Here is a 16,642-nt window from a genome sequence, read left to right as displayed (position 1 = left end):
CCGCTTTTATATGGTAATATTGCTCTTGCTCTGATTCCTTTTTAGACTTGGTCTTAGCTGTGATAATGTGAATGTTGTTGAATGTGAGTATTTTGAGTAGTTCACATCCTCTTTTTAGGACAGATGGTACTTGATTTATTTGATTAAGGTAGAAATGAGCAGTGGTATGTTATTTACTGTTTTTCGTCAATGTCATGTGATACCTGTGATTGCTTGGCTGAGAAAACAAAAACTTAATACATTTAAACTAAAATAAAGGAAGAAATTTTAAGGAGGAAGCGATACTAAAGTGCCTTAAGTTTTGTATAAGTTATCCATACATCTTTAAAAGTGAAATAACTTCAGAAGGAGTATTTTTATTTTCCACTGTTATATATTGCTTTTTTGAATGTCTGCATTTGTAAATGATGCAAAGCGCTCCCGCAGTCAGTTGTCATATATATATGTATATATATATATATATATATGCAGTGTTATTTAATATTTTGTACTATCTGGCTGAGAAATATATGAATGTATTAGAATAAATTTTATGTTTAAAAATGTGTTTCTTAGCTGAGAATATCCATCACAGCTCAGCATTGCTATAAGGTGTATGGACTATTCATTTTTTGGAGCTGGAAATCCATCAAGATTTATAAGGCGATGAAGAGGTATGTGGGCAGAGATACTTTATCTGAAGTCACCTCTGAATGGAAGCAGAAACATATTAGACCCATTTCTTGCATTGGTATTAAAGGTAACCATGTGGCAGTCGTATCTGCAGGATCTCCAGGGCCACCACTGTGTATCCAAAGTGGATGTTGATGAAAGAAAAAGAGTTTTTGACATGAGTGTTGCACTAGGAGGGCAGTGTAGCGCTAGAACAGGTTTTAGCCAGAGAGCTGTTGTATTTCATGTTTGCTGGTTTTCAAGACCTGAGTAGACCTGACCAGGTGTTGATGACAGCCCACTCTGAGAAGGAGATTGAACTAGGAGACCTCCAGAGGTCCTGTCTGAAAAATAATATTGCAGTGATGCTTTGCAGTGCAGTTTTCTTAGTGCATTTGCCAGCCTTTGGCTCCTTTGACTTTGAATCAGCGTATACAGTTTGTGACAGTACAGAGTTTGCTGCATGGCTCCCTGCAAAGATTTGTCTGTTGTTTGGAAATCTTAGTTGTAGGCTATATACTGCTCTTGAACTACCTCACGTTTTTACTCTTTTTCCATGTTTATTTTACTTAAGAAACGTGTATGATTCATTAAGGCAGCTGTTCTGGGGAACCTGCCTTCTGGAAATTAGTAGAAGATACGTTTTCTTTTTCATTTCTGAAGGTGGATGTTTCTTTAGCCTAAGCTGTGTTTAGCTGACTGAAGTCTATGTGAGTTGATTTGTTTCTGCTTAAAAGGAGTTCATAATTCTATGTATCTGTTGGCTTCAGATCAATTTCTGAAGTACGGGAATTCAGCAAACTGTTTGAATGACTTGGGTCCATAGTACACAGTTTTTCTCTGCCTGTCACCATTTCCTCAAGGCTACTTGTCTCACTTTGTTCAAGAATAATAAAGTAATTAAAACACATTGGAGAGATTACCTAACGAAAGGCACTGAAGTCTTCCCTCCTGCAAAGAACTTGATGTTGACAGCTAGAGCAGGAAGACGCTATGTATTTCTCTTTCTAAATTAATTAATGCAAAGTTTCCATGCTGAGATAAGTTTATGGATGACATTAGTGTTTGGTTAGATGGCCTTAAGTATGACGAGAGCTTGTATAGTAAAAGGACAGAAAGTGTGAAGTTAAGCTGAAAGTATTGCTGTTTGTTCAGCAGTCAGCTGCTCAGAATTGCGTGCTCCATAAAGGCTCAATTAATCCTGTCTTTCTTTTCCTGTCCTGTTCTTTGAATATAAAGCTTAGGGGATTGGAGTGGGCTGGTGACCACAATTTCATTAACTTTTTTTCCCCATTTAAATCCTGCTCTCTCTTTCAAAGGTTGATAAAAGGGTTTATGGATTTTCCTGGCTATTTGCTTTCATAAACTATGTAAGAATAATACAAAAGGCCACCCTGCCAAAAGCTGCTTAACTCACAAGTAAAAGGGGCACTTTTTGTTATCAGAGCCATTGATTAGGAAAGAAGTACTTGCTATGTTCATTCATTCTCTTGGAAACTCAAGATGATTTTTAATTCTCTTTTAGATTTTAGCAAAACGAGTTAACCTATGAAAATCTGTACAAACTGGAGTTATTTTTTTCTTAATACTGTCAGTAAGGCAAGACTCTCTTTTTGTTCGTATATCAGAAAGACATTTGTTTGTATTAGAGAACTGTAGGCACATCTAGCTTTTCAGCAACATGTTGTTAACTAACATGTAACTAACATGTTGTTAATGTTGGATTAGCAGGAATTAAAATATTTTCTGTCTTTATGCAGCTTTCAGAATTGATATATCCAAATTGCCTCTGTTTAATTGATATTTTATATTTGTGCTGAATATCTTATAAAAATGCAGTTTATGTGAGTAAATCCCATATAACATTATATGATAACTTTCATGTTATTTGAGAGGCATTTTTCCTTATACCTAGTCCTTCAAAAATGCATTAAAAGTTTTTGAAATTCTTTTCCTAAACTTTATCACATATTTTTTTTCTGCATGTTGCATTGTTTTGACTACTCAGAAAAAATTGATTTTTTCTTTGTGACAGAATTGTTTAACTTCCCAGTTTTTCTTTCAGAAAGCAATCAAGTAGTGTTGGTTAGTAATCAACCAGTAACTGCTGCAAAGTAGGAGGAGGTATTTATTATGTTTATTTCATCAGTCTGTTTTCTGTGGCATTATAGCCAATACTATAATCAACTTGTGCTTTACCTAATTTGGGAAGGATTTGAAAGGGAGGGTTGGGATACTGACAATAAGGAAAAGGAATAGGTTAGCATTCTGCAAAATGCCTTATTCTGTTAATGTGGATAATACATCTATTACAACTCTAAAGGCTGCAGGGGTACCTGTGCACTGTCTTTGTGAACCTATTCGTTACAAAGCCTGTTTTATTCACATAACATGAAATGCCAGAGTTGCTTAGCAAGCAGTCTGGTTTAGCACATTTAAGGAGAGATACCATAAAAAATTCTTCAAAAGAAAAGCAGAGTACATGTTGATTGTGAAACAAATTAGTTTACCCCAAAACCCACAAACATCTAAGGTAACCACACTTAGCTGTGGTATGCCACCTACAAAATTGCATATCTAGCGTTCAGTCACAAGAGGTTAGTTATGCAGAGAGGACTGGCATCTCATCCAGTTTTGATTTACTCATTTTCATCATTGCATTCATAATATGAAGGATGAGAAAGAAATAGGAAAGGGCTGTGGAAGGAGAAGTGCTAACTGAAGAACATTTTTTTCAGTTCGTCATGTGTACGTCTTACGACAAAAGTCTATTTATTGGAGGTTATACAAACTTTAATGCTGATGATCAGTGTATTCAGTAGTGAACTGGTAACCTAACAAAAGCAGATATTGACATAAGTCAGAGATTCAAAGAGAGCACTTATCTAAAGTTGGTGACCTGCTTTAAGACTGTGAAGAAAACATCTTGGATAGCTAGGTATTTAACTGTATTAACAGGATTTAACTGTGCTTAATGTTTAACTTGTAGTTTACTTTGATTTTTTCCCCCCTTGCTCCCCCAAACTGGGCTAAGGGGGGAGGGGGGGAAACACACACACACACACACAGAAAGGAAAACAGTAAGTAGTCAAATGGTTGTATTAATACTGAATTAAAACCTTATGATGGATGTAATTCCTGAATATTTCCTATGAACTCTTGAATGCTTTTTCAGCCCTTTTAACTAACATAGACCATATGAATACCAGAGGCACTCATTTCATACAGCAAAATTGGCCAAATTTACCAAAATTTTCATAAATCTCAGATTTATACAGGATCAAGGTATATGTGCCATGATAACTGCAGTGCAACTCAGATGAAGTAGAAGTCTGTAAATTTGACCTTTCTATGTGCAACTACTATGGCTTCATTTAGAAGTCAGATCCAGACATTTTGAAAAGATGTGGATATTTGTTTATTAAAATGTCAGTGAATTACTAATCTTTCATCAAAATCTTTGCAGTTTGGGTTTTAATTTGTAATGACTGAAATGCAAAGATGTTACTTTATCAGGCAAAGTGTTTTAGAGGGATTCTTTCAGATGTGGCCCCTACTGAACTTTTCTTGTTGCTAAATAATTGAAACAGGATTATTTATCCTATTGAGAGACAAATCAGAGACAAGAATGTTCTGAAGAATTTATACATAATTTAAATTTTTTTTTGCTTACTTAAAGGTGAGGAGGGTGGAATTAATGAGATGGTAAGGTCAGAAAGTGTCTTTTGGTCTTTGCTTCATTGATTTGTGAGCTGTTACTCCTTATTGCACAGAGCCACTTAGCTTTCTTTCTTAGCTAACACTTTACATATTCAGCATATGGTGCTCAGAAAAGGACATCTGCTGTGTTTCTGAGCGCACTGGGAATGGGCTGCCTCTTAAGAATGAAACTGGTTCCCTGAAGGCAAGATTCTGCTGGACAGCTGTGAAGGTGAACAGCAGGGGCTTCTGGCCCTTGCTCTGACCTTGACAGGAGGCCGTCTCTGGTTCCTGCAGGGGAAGAAGCTCTCATGTTTCTGCAAGAGATAACTACTCTTAACTCCTGATGATAACTGAATTCAGCAGGAGTTAGCTGTTCCCTCTCTCAAGTAACGTAGTAGCTCTCACTCAGTATCTTAGGCTCGTGGGAGGTAAAGATGTATATTGTGTTCATGTTTTGTTGTTGGCCAATGACTCCCTCACCTGAAGACATTCTGCAGAAAGTGAGCAGCTCCTATCTCACAAGGCTGGATGCTGCTAACATGTATTGTTGTCTTGCATGCATGTAAAATGGTGCTTGCTTTGAGATAAAACACTCTCCCCACATTTAAGCACATCAGAAGTTGCTTTCCCTTTCCTTTAATCTTGGCTGAAAATTTTGTTTATCCTCTTTGAGGTTTTTAAGGTTTATATTGATACATGTTTTTCTCCTTCCTCTCTTTTACTCACTTTGCTATAAGTAAATGATAGGCAGGTTTGGGCAGATGAGGAGCAAAAGATAAAAGCAAAGGGACTGGCTGCCCAAGAGTAGTAGGAGTATAGAAAACCAAAGTAGCAACAGAAGAGGCCCAGTGAGGACAGGAGAAATGAGACCAAAAGCAATGCTGCTTAACATGAGAATATGAACTTCAAAGACTAGAAGAGGGGAGTGGGTAAGGAAACAGAAGTTTAGGAAGTAACATGTGAGGAGAGACCATTTGATGGGAATGATATTCAGTAGCACGTACAATGGAAGATGGGAACAGCAGTGAAAGTTCCGCTTCCTGAATGAAAAATAAAACATCAGTATTCCTAGTCTTGTCTGATACCAGTTTACATTTAAGAAGGAAAAAAGTTAAATATGCCTGATTTTTAGTAAGCTAAATTTGGGATAAATTCACCTCAGTAAAATAAGAAAGTGTGAGGCTTTCAGCAGGACATAATTAGTGCATTGGTTTTGTATTCATACTGATGTATTTCACCATAAATAAGAGAGTTTTAAAAATATGGTATCTACCAAATAGAGCTTTTTGAAAGAACAAACTAATGCTAGTTAGCTGATTAGCAACACACTGATATTTGAGATGCAGAAGTATCTGTCTGCAGTTGAATTTAGGAAATAACATTTATTTAAAAGTCTGAAGGATTGAAGAGCAATATATCTTTTGATATTATTTGTATTTGTTTATTTTATCACAGACCTATTTCATTTACTTGCTTAAGAAAATAATTTAAGTGCATTTTGAATGGGAACATTTTCAAGCCATTTAGTATAATACTTGAAATATTCTCATTATTATTGTTTAAAACAAAATATATAATGTAATGAGTACTATATATATATTTTTTTCCATGATTAGTTACTTCTGCTCTCAAACGTGTTATTGCTGCTCACTACAACTGATGCTACTGGTAAGAGCTGAAGCAGATTCCAATTTATAGTTTATAAAGGGTCTCTCCTTCAAAGTTCTATTTTTTTTTTTTTTCTAGAGCATAAGCTGCTTATAAACTAATACCCTTTTCAATGTTTAATAAAAACGGGCCATGGAGGTATTATGACTTTGGAACCAGTGTAAGGTACGACAGAGGGTTCAATTTAATGTAACCCCTGCATGTAAAATGTAAAACCTGCATACAAAAGGTTATGGATTACTTGGCTTGTTCATTTTTACAGCCTCAGCGGTAAGCTCATACAAAACTTAGGCAAATAAATAGAGATGGACAATGTCTTGATAGAAAAGTTGAAACCTAGGATCACTTGGTTCCTTCTGATCATACTTGTACAGGTGTAAATTTGAACCAACTTCCATTTTTGTAAAGGTGTTAGAAATCTGTCTGCTGTGTTGTGTTTGCACTGATACCCACTCTTTGAGCAAGGTGTTTAGCACTCTTACTGCCTGTAACAGAACTTATTCATAGGATTATAAGGTAAGTCAGGTTGGAAGGGTCATGTAGTTCAATTTAATGCTCAAAGCTGCGTCAGTTTTTGCGGTTTTCTTTCCAAACATGGACAAATGCTCATGCATTCTGAACACGTTGACTTGTCTTCATGGCATCTTGACCCTGAAATTGAAGGTAAGGGAGAAAGATGAAGGGGCAGGGGGAGAAGAGAGGTGAAAGAGAGGCAGCAGATGAGGAAAGGGGAGAACAGAGGGAGAAAACTCAGTGGTGGAAGGGTTGATGCAGCATTGTCTTTTCTCCTGATTCTGTCATGCCACATGACTTGATATCTTCCCTGAAATCCCATGATTGTATAATAGTGCCCTCTTTCATTTTAAAATAGTCTCTGGGATTCTGAAAAAAATAGTTTGAAAGTATGAATGTGAATAGGCTTCAAAATCAGGAGGTAGATGAACAGAATGTAATATTGAATAGCTCAAATGTGTAGTAGCTCAAAATTTTAGAACTAATGTAATGTTTTTGGAGAGGGGCTGAATCAAGATTTTTCTAAAGCTTGCTGTTGGCATCATCATGTAAAAATGATGTTAGCTGTTTTTGTCTGAATTGTTTTTTGTTGGATATTTAGATCAGTCTTGAATGTGCTAATTGTAAAAAATAAGTACTTTTTAAAGTAGAATTCAGTTACATTGAAGAGGAGCCCAGCATTACTTTTCATTTCTTATTACTGGCATCTGTTGATCTTATTTATTTTGTAAAGATGACTTAGTTTTGCTGTTTAAATTCATCTAACACAAAGAAGGAAGCTGGCCACATTCCTGCTTAGATTGTCGAAGGTCAGTTTTCATAGCTGTCTGGTCTTTTTAGAGTAGAGCAAGGCAGTGTACGTGAGAGGAAGGCTTTTTTGTTTGTTTTGTTTTTGTTTTTTGGGGGGTTTTTTTTGCTTGAAGTGATAAAGCTATTTTATAAAACTTGCCTTAATAAAGAGCAGATTGGTTAGTAAGATCAGCAGGAAGGAATTCCTATTTAAAAAACAGTAAAATGTTCTTGTGGCGTTCAGTTGTCTTTCCTGCCCTTCTTATTACTGCCTTACGTGTTTTAAGCTATACTTTGTAGCATTCTCTTCCCTTACTCCCCTGACTAGCTAAAATATCATCACATTTGATCATAAAAGCTTTTATATAGCAAAAAATAATGGGTACTCTAAGTTTTTTTTTTTGGCCTTATCTGTCAACTGAAAGTGCATGTTTTACATTGTCCAGCAAAGTAGTTTATGGTCTTTTTTTTATGTGGCTTTTTTTTTTTTTTTTTTTTTTTTAAGTGAACACTAAGATCCTTCTTCTATGCATGTTAGTAACTTCATAAATGCTACAAGTTCTCTTACACATGCCAGGAATATTCAAGTGTGTAAAATTAGTGGTGTTTGCAGAATACATTCTAAATTTTAAAGCACAAATCAGCAATATATTCTTAGTTATAACAAGACTCCAGGCAACAAATGCTGGATTTTGTCACCCCTTTGTTAGTACACTCTCATCTGAGGTTTAAAAAATCCCCTATCCTTACTGAAGATCTGACTGCTGTTGTGATGAAGGGAAGAAAAATAGAAACAAAGTAACAACGAAATATGCAGTGATCTGATACCAAAAGATAAATAGACTCTATGCCAGGGCTAATGACAGTTCTCTTTATTTAATAGTGATTGCTGCTTTTAGAAGTGTATGAAACTGTAGACATTGCAGTCTGTACGTGTTACCTGCATGTTTTGAAAAGTAAGCATCGATATGTCAGCGAGTAAAGACATGTAAGTCTTTGGGGTATTTCCAAACTTCATAGTTCCAGAATATGTTGTAATAAGCATCCACTCAGAGGAAGCCTTCCTCAGAACTGTTTGGATAAACCTGGCTGCTGGTTCTATTGATAAAAAATATTCTTAGGGCAGCCAGATATCTTTCTGTCTGCCTGACAGGCATATTGCATAATAAATAGTTTCATAAAATTTTAAGGTAATAGAAAATAGTAGGGAAAGTAGAGGTACTTTCTCACTTGCAACCAAAAATATAAAACAGTGTTTTCCCTGAATCTTTTTTTCCTGAATCTTTTAGCTGATACTTGCTTTCTCCAAGTGTGAATGAAGAAAGGGTTTAAAAAGGCGAAGGGAGGATTTAAAAGGAAATTGAGTTAAGCCAATACATGTCCAAGCAGAATGAAATGAGACACTGGACTATTTCTAGTGTGTGTATATAAACTAATATTGAATATCTGCATTGTTTTTGCTTAAATATAATACATTTTTGTGTATTATAAACACTGTTTATGTATTATATGTGTTACATATGTATGTATTTTTATGCATTCAACATGTGGTTAAAAGGTTCAGAGTAGCAATTTCCAAAGTAAAGGAAAAGCAGATGAGTCAGTATTAACCTCAAGCTATCTAAACTTGTATCAAATTGAACATATGGTTTTGGCTTTAAACAGACAAGACAGATAAACTAAATAGGGTTATTTGTCTTAGAATTTAAAACTAGAAATAAATTATCTTGAGTCATTTACGTAGGAGGGTTAGGTACCTGATTGCTCACTGTTAATACTAAAAAGTTGTGGTTAACTAACATGTTTTATTGAATATTGTTGAGCAACCAGTTTTTCAACTCACTGGCAAGTTGCTTTTTGCCAGTACCTTAGAATTCACCTTATATTATTCCTAGAATTAGAGAAAAAGATGGTGGATATTGTCCCTTGCTGACAATAGTAGTAAATTTTTCTTTTTCCTAGTCTGGTTTTTGCATAGGGATTTATACCTGGTTCAACAGAGGAAGCAACTTATACTTTGAAGGCTTTGGTCGTGGCCAAAAGAAGGCTTTGGTCATAACCACGAGAAGGAAGTACAAGGATGGTTACAAGCAGTCTGTATTAAGTAGAAAATAATTCTGTTCTACCCTAAAATGCCCTTTGCTCTCTGGCACAGGAGGAAACTGGGGCATGCATGTAAATGTGGAGTATAGCTCTAGGAGAAAAACCTGAACAAGCAATGGGCAAAATATACTTCATTTGGTGCAGAAGTATAACCTTACAGAGAAACTAGCTAAGGACCCCTAAAAGTAGTATTAGAGATGAAGGAGCTCGGGTTTAACACTGTGCTGACAGGCTGTGTTGCTTCTAGTTCACGGCCATTCGGTTGCAGTGACCTTGTGTAACTGCATTTTTCTGCTGCACCTTGCAGGTAGGTTTCGTGAAGTGGCTTCAGCATCTACTGCACCCAATATTTTTTGGAGCTCTCTGAGCCTGCTGTCTTTATATCAGATTATAATTGGATGTGATTCTCTGTGGAACCAGGAAGCATATACTTTCCCCACCAGCAAGCTGCCTTTTGCATACGCTTTAGGAGGGAGGAAGGCCTTGAAAAGGCAACAAGATTTAATGAAAAGATTTAATGAAAATTTCCCTACAATTAAATACCATTTCTATCAGGGAGTTTTGGCTGCAGGACCTTTTGATATTTTGTGATACTCCAAGATAGACTCCAAGATATTTTTGTTTCCATGATTCAGTTCCCTGGCCTGCCAAAATGTGTATTTGAATCTTAAATCTTCATACATTGCTGCAGGTATGACAACCCAGAAATACCTCCTCATTATAATAAAAATGCTAATTAAATAGTTACTTTAAAATTCTGCAGCACTGTTCTGTGTTAAATGATTCCATTGACAGCTTTGTGAGAGTTATTCAGAAAATCCACCTATTGCACAGATTAATTTTATTAAATTCTAAAAGGGAACTGATGTAGTAAAAATGATGAAACTTTTCTTTTGAGAATTTGACTGATATTGCCTTGGTCAGTGTCAGTTCCTACAGTTTAAATGTCTTGCACGATAAATACTTTGATGACTAGATCCAGCAGTTTTTGCATTTCTTGATCTTGGTTATATTGAGCCTTGCTTCTCTCTTATTTTCATAAGCTTGTAAAACTTAATTTAACATGTCAAACTGATTTTGGATCACTGTTTTGACTACTCTCTGGATCAGACTACCTTTTTTACTCTCTGGATCAGGCTGCCTTTTTTGAATGGACTCAAGTGCTTGGTTCTTGCGTGTAGGTTTCCCCATGTTATTTTTTTTAGCGAAGGAAAGCAGGAGGATCCTCCAGATGAAGAAGAAAGGTCACTGCTAACAAATTACATTGTCTTGTATGTCAGTGCAAAATAGTTAAAAATAATAATAAAAAAAATACGCAAAACTGCTTTTCAGAGCTACTTATTTGAGTTAAATGTTAAAGGCCAGATTTTGAATACTTCATTCACATTGGAACTCAAAATCTGACCCTTAGACTTAAATGCATTTAGTAAAGGAGAATATTCTTTGTAAATGAGAGGCAGACTTCCAGGGACAATACTACTTTTAGTACTGTGTACAGTACTTTTAGTACTAGTACAAACAGCCAGACTGAATTATCTCACAGAGCTGTGCAACGATAAGGGAGTTACATGCAAGGAAAATGATTTTTATAGAGCCCAACTAGTGTAGGGCCAGTGTTAGTGTTGACCTATGATCTATACTTTCATGAGGAGTGACTCAGAGATGTTTTGCAATCTTAATAGTTTTACACCCACCCTGGAGTAAGAATGTACTTTTTTCCTGATGCTAAAGCCATGCTCTGAAGAATATAGATCTTTCCTTTTAAATAGACAGGTTTATATTAATTAGGAGATGCTCAGTTACTGATAAAAGGATGTGGTCAAACTCCTCTCTCAACAGTCACATTTTGTTCCTCAGGTGCCCCACTATGGGTCATGCCCAAGCATAAAAAGCACAAATTGAATATTAGCTATATTGAATTCAAGTACACTTCAAAAAAGACAAGTCACTCTATTTCCTTTAACAGTGTTTTCTCCCTCTGTCATTATGAAATGGGAGTGGGAGGGAACAGAGGATTGAGACATGCTTGCCTCTCACAATGATAAAAACAGGTTTTTAAACTATAAACTTTTTTTTTAACAAGTTTATGGTTTTTGATGTGGCATTTATCTGAGGCTGTGGTTCAACTGGTCCATTACCCTGACTTAATTGTAGATGCTGCTGAGAGTGGTCTGGCCTGTCTGCTGCTGCTTGTTCTCCCTGCACTGATGTGGTCAGGCAGTAAGAGTAGGAAACAGATCTCGCAGGAGGCTAATAATTTTCCTTCTTGACAGAAGGGAGATTGGTCAGTGCAGTGAAAGGGGGCAGCTTGAAGGTGGCCTGGGCTGGAGAACAGGAGGGCTGGACTTCTACTTTTGGCAGCAGCCTGCAATTACGGAGTTGAAGTGGCTGCGTAAAGCAGCTGAAGTCAGAGGAGGATATTGTTCAAGTAACCAAGGTGACTACTGGGCATGCTTTGTCTCTGCTGATTGTATTTAACTAATTAATGGCATAAACTTACCTTTATTACTTGTTTTGCAGATTTCTTTTTAACAAAATATTATTATTTCTATCTAGGAACAATATTTCTTTATGAGTAAGTGTCAGCTGAGTTAGCAGGTTTCATCTGTCAAAATTCTTGTTTGTCTTAAGAGTTGCTTGGGAACTGCTTTACAACTATATTAATCTGAGAAATATTATTAAAGAAAATGGAGAGGGGTAAAAACCCAACACTTCCCCTTTTCCACCCCAAACAAGCAAAGAACCACAACTCACCACCACCATCAAAACCAGTGAAAACAGTGTAACCTAGAGGTACATGAAGATGAAAGAGATACAATTTGAATATTAAGAAATAATTAGAATACGCTGGATTATCATAAGGAATGACTGGAAAAAGAAATGGTTCAGATTTCAGAAAAACTTGTTTGGCTTAAAAAATAATAAAATACGTGACTTCTGGCTTTTGCTTTATAGTTATAGAGCCTTTCGGCTGTACTAAGATTAGATGTCCGTAATCAATTTATAGTAATAAATATACTGAGTTTTAGTGAAGAGAACAGAATCATTTGAGTCCAGTAGCTGAAGCTTATTGAATAGCTAATAAAAAGAGACTTCTGCTAAAGAAAAACACCTATGTTATGACTTCAAAATTAAAAACTTAAGGTCTTAGAGATATTTGTGTTTTGTATATTTAAAGAAACATCGGTGGCTTTTAAGTTTAATGAAGAGTGTTTTGCCTGCTGAAAATTTATATTTCTGTGGGCCAAAACGCAAGACTTGTAAGTGCCACAGAGAATTTGAAATTCTGCTTGAGAAGGGCTGAATTAACAGCAATCTTAAATTTATGAATCCAGGAGAAATATTTTGGTTATGCCCATGAAAAATAAAAACAGATCTTTCTGGGAATGTATGGCAGAAAGTCAGCTGACTTCTTACAAAAAGAACAAAATGTTTTATAGTAGCCTTTCAGTGTATTCTAGGAAAAGATCACATTTCTAAAGATGAGCCTTGTAGGGATGAACTTTCAGTGTACCTTGTCTCATATTGTTCCTGAAGACAAAAATTGCATTTCTCAAGACCTATACAGGTAAACGATGCTAAAGTGAGTTGTAGTGTTTTTAGACATAGATGGTTTAGTTGAATTCATTGCCATTTTGCTGTGATGAGGGACTAGGGTGGCCAGCCACTCTAACGTTCTCCGCAGGCTGTGTCTCAGTGCTCTGCGTTTCTCTTAATTCTAGCTACCAGGTTCAAAATACAGTAGCAGACAAAGACTTACTGATCTGAGCTTGGTTTTCTCTATCTTTTAAGGAAATATATGCTATTTATTATCTTGATTTTAAGGGAGGAAGAAGCCTTGTTTGCTGGTAGCAGAGAAGAGTTAACTTTTAAAGACTTTCTAAAGGCTGTGGGCTATTTTTATGTACTCATTAGTTTAATACTCAGAAGGTCTTCTGACTGAAGACGAGTATATCATTTGGTGATGAAATCTGTTAATGCTTTACTTTTGACTTCACTGATTCTCAAACCTATTTTCTGACTTTGCACAGTGTGAAGATTTGGTGTTGTTTTTTAGAGGTTACACTTCATCTTAATAAATCTCAGACCTCTCACGAAAGCCTTAGGGTTGGGGAATAAGAACAAGGAAGCCAGATAGGGAAGTAAGAGCATGTATATGCATGAATTTTTGTGCTCTTTGGTTCTTGATAGATGTAGTTTGTCCTTCCCTGTTATGCAGGAGGAGTGGTTCAGAAGAACTTTTGTACCAATGTGTGTTGAGAGGCAGAAACTGGAAACAAAGTTGTTTGCACAGTCACTCTTACAATTAAGAAAATTGAAGAGGAAAGTAGATAGAAGAGAGTGATACAAAAGTCGCCAGGGAAAAAAAGGACGCTTAAAACAAATCCCATTAAATTAATTGCAGAGGTTACTTTAGCTCAGGATGCCTTGAATTCTTGAAGGTTTTTAGCAGGGGAGCTTGCAACTTTATACTGTGAATGAGCTTTAAGAACTTTCAGTATTTGTTTTCACTAAATTAAAAGAAAGAAAGAAAAAGAAAAATTGTGAAGGTTGAAGTAAAATGATTTTCTTAAAATAATATTTGTGAGAACCATCCCCTATTTAAAAAATGAGTTTCAGTGTAAATGAAGCCACCTAAGCTTATGAGGCAAATTTTGCTGTGTTCAAACCCGCTTTGGCAAATGCTTAAGCACCTTTTATCTTCACAGTATATTTCTCGTCAAGGGATTCTTACGTACTTTGGCTGTCTTGAGCTTTAACAGGATAAGCCCTTACTGAACTCTGTCGAACAAAAGACTCGGATGCTTTTATTGTGTTTTAGAAAGTCTGTTTTCCTGTTTTTAGCTGCATCTGAAGCTTGGTTCAGTATTGATCAAGAGAGACACCCCTGCTACCATTCTTTGGTATTGTGTCTACAGTTGTTGCTGCTGCTGTCTGTTATCTTTGGACTGGCATATCAGAAGAGGAGGTTTATGCTACAGGTAGAAGTGTGCTTGTAGTTCATACAGATACACCTAGCTAATTTTAAGCTAGTAGTTTGAGTTGTAGAAAGTAGCATTGCTTTAGCAGCAGCTGAGGTGCTGCAAAACGCATCCAGGAACCTGGATAAATTTCAGAAGTTTAACCTGCCCTAAACGCGGAGAGGTCACAGCTGTGTTACTATCAGTGTCCAAACTAGGTTGTTTAAAGCAAGCTCAGATTTGTCAGCCTCACAGCCAAACTTAGATGTTCTGCATGGACAGCTTCTAGTGGGCTTCTAAGGAAGCTGTGTGAGTTGAGAGGTCTGTGCTTGTTTGGCTGCTCGATTGCTTATCAGATAAAAGAGCGCAAACATGTCTTAATACCTCCATAAAAGGGGACGGCGTCTAGTCATTCCTTTTTTGTTTTGGAACAACGACTATTTTTATTAAGTACTTTATCAGTTGTATTTGAAATAATTGAAGCAATGACTACAAGATCTGTTGGTTTATGAAAACAGACTCTAGCCTGCATTATCAAGATAAAAGTCCCTGTTAAACATGCCCCCTTACCACAGATATACTTCGGATGTGTGAGTGTAGCTGACAAATGTGGATCAGATTTTTTCTTTCTTTTCATATTTGACTTGGTTAGCTTCAGTGGAATTAAACTTACGGACATAACAACTACTTTTCTTAAACCCAAACAATCCACTATGGCAAGTGTGTATGTACACATATACATATAAATGCAGCCAGAGTATGTATTTGTGTGTGTGCTAGATACCAGATTTTCTGCAGATATTAGTGTCACAATACCTGTCTACCTCAAATCATGGGCTTGATCTCACAAATTGAATTTCAAGCTCCTGGTCAAATACCTCGACAGCATTTAATTTCACGCATGCTGGAAGTCTGCATCTTCCATTGGCTCAGCTGAGAACATTTGAACATCAGTGTATCACAGAGGCATCAAAGTTGAGGCAAGCTATGGAGTAGTTCTCATAGAAATTTGGCGCACAAGAGGAGTGGAGAAACTTTAATAAAAGATTTTTCTAGTGTGTACTCTCAAGTGAAAGAGGTGATTCCTTAAAAAGGAGTTTATTATATTGCATAGTGTGGTAAAGGTTTCATATCCACAGAACGTCTGTGCATTTTTGTCATTAGAAGGGTTAATTTTCTACAACTCTTGTGGTATCTTTCACAAGGAGTAAAAATAATTGTTTCAGAAAGGTAACAGTAATTTTATTTTTCTAAAAACTACTATTTTAGATTTACAACAGTGATAAGAAATGAGGGAAATGGGATTTTGGTATGTTTGGAGTTTGTGTTTCATCTTTTAATTTTCATTAAGAGCTAATAAACATTTCAGTAGCTTGTTATGCAGTGCAGTCACCTGGGAATGTGTTTTTAAACATTATTACTCTGTTTATTTAAAGGACTATCTATGCAGTAACGTGCAGAGGGATTCATACGTTAGTCTCTCTACATTCTGGTGACAATTTCAGTTGTCTTTGCCTTGGCAGAGTAGAATATAGTATCTTGAAAAGTGAATCCTCTTTGGTTCCACACTGAGCAATGTAGTGATAATTTTATCTGAGGAATCTGTTTAGTTTAATGGATTATTTGTAAAATGAAGTGTTGTTTATAATAAAATAAGATGCAAACTAGTAAATTTTCAGGATAGATATTTAAATAATAAACTATATAATAAATATAATTTATTATGGGATAAAGTTGAACTACTTTTGTAGTAATCAGGAAAATTCCCTGATTTTAGTTCTATACTATTCCTGTTACTACTGAAAAAAATGTATTTTTAATGGACAAAGTCAACGAAAAAATTCATAGAAAGCTGGAGCAGTGGACACTTACTGGCCCAAGCATTTCTCTGCCGTACTCAAATATAATATAGGGCTCAAAGCAGGGACTATGCTCATATTTCAGAGAAAGTAGAATGTTAAGCTTATTTGATGCACCTAAGCCTCCTTCATGAAACCTCATGCAAAAGAGTTCTCTTTGCACCTTTTTTCTTATTGTGAAGATTAGCTTACGAATTATGTATTTTTACTATCAACATATGTCAAACTCTCCTTCCTGAACAAACAAAAAGACTGTTAAACAAATAGGTCTGTCAGCACTCTGTTAGCTGTATTTTGGACTTTACCAAACTAGTTTATCTGAAATAAACTAGTTTTTCCATTTCTGGTTGCATTACAGATGTGATGAGAAGCCAGACTTTGTTGCACAGAATTCTT

The 16,642-nt window shown here is 36.0% G+C and overlaps 1 protein-coding gene across 3 annotated transcripts in view; it reads left to right on the top strand.

Moving 5' to 3' along the window:
• GSTCD (glutathione S-transferase C-terminal domain containing) overlaps positions 1-16,642 on the top strand; it is an 86,668-nt gene that overhangs the window by 43,213 nt on the left and 26,813 nt on the right. The gene's annotated exons all lie outside the window — the stretch shown is intronic.

The sequence above is a fragment of the Rhea pennata genome, chromosome 4, assembly GCF_028389875.1.
Source record: "Rhea pennata isolate bPtePen1 chromosome 4, bPtePen1.pri, whole genome shotgun sequence".
Lineage (NCBI taxonomy): Eukaryota > Metazoa > Chordata > Aves > Rheiformes > Rheidae > Rhea > Rhea pennata.
The sequence above is the reverse complement of the archived record's forward strand: the minus strand, read 5'-3'. Positions and strand labels throughout refer to the sequence as shown.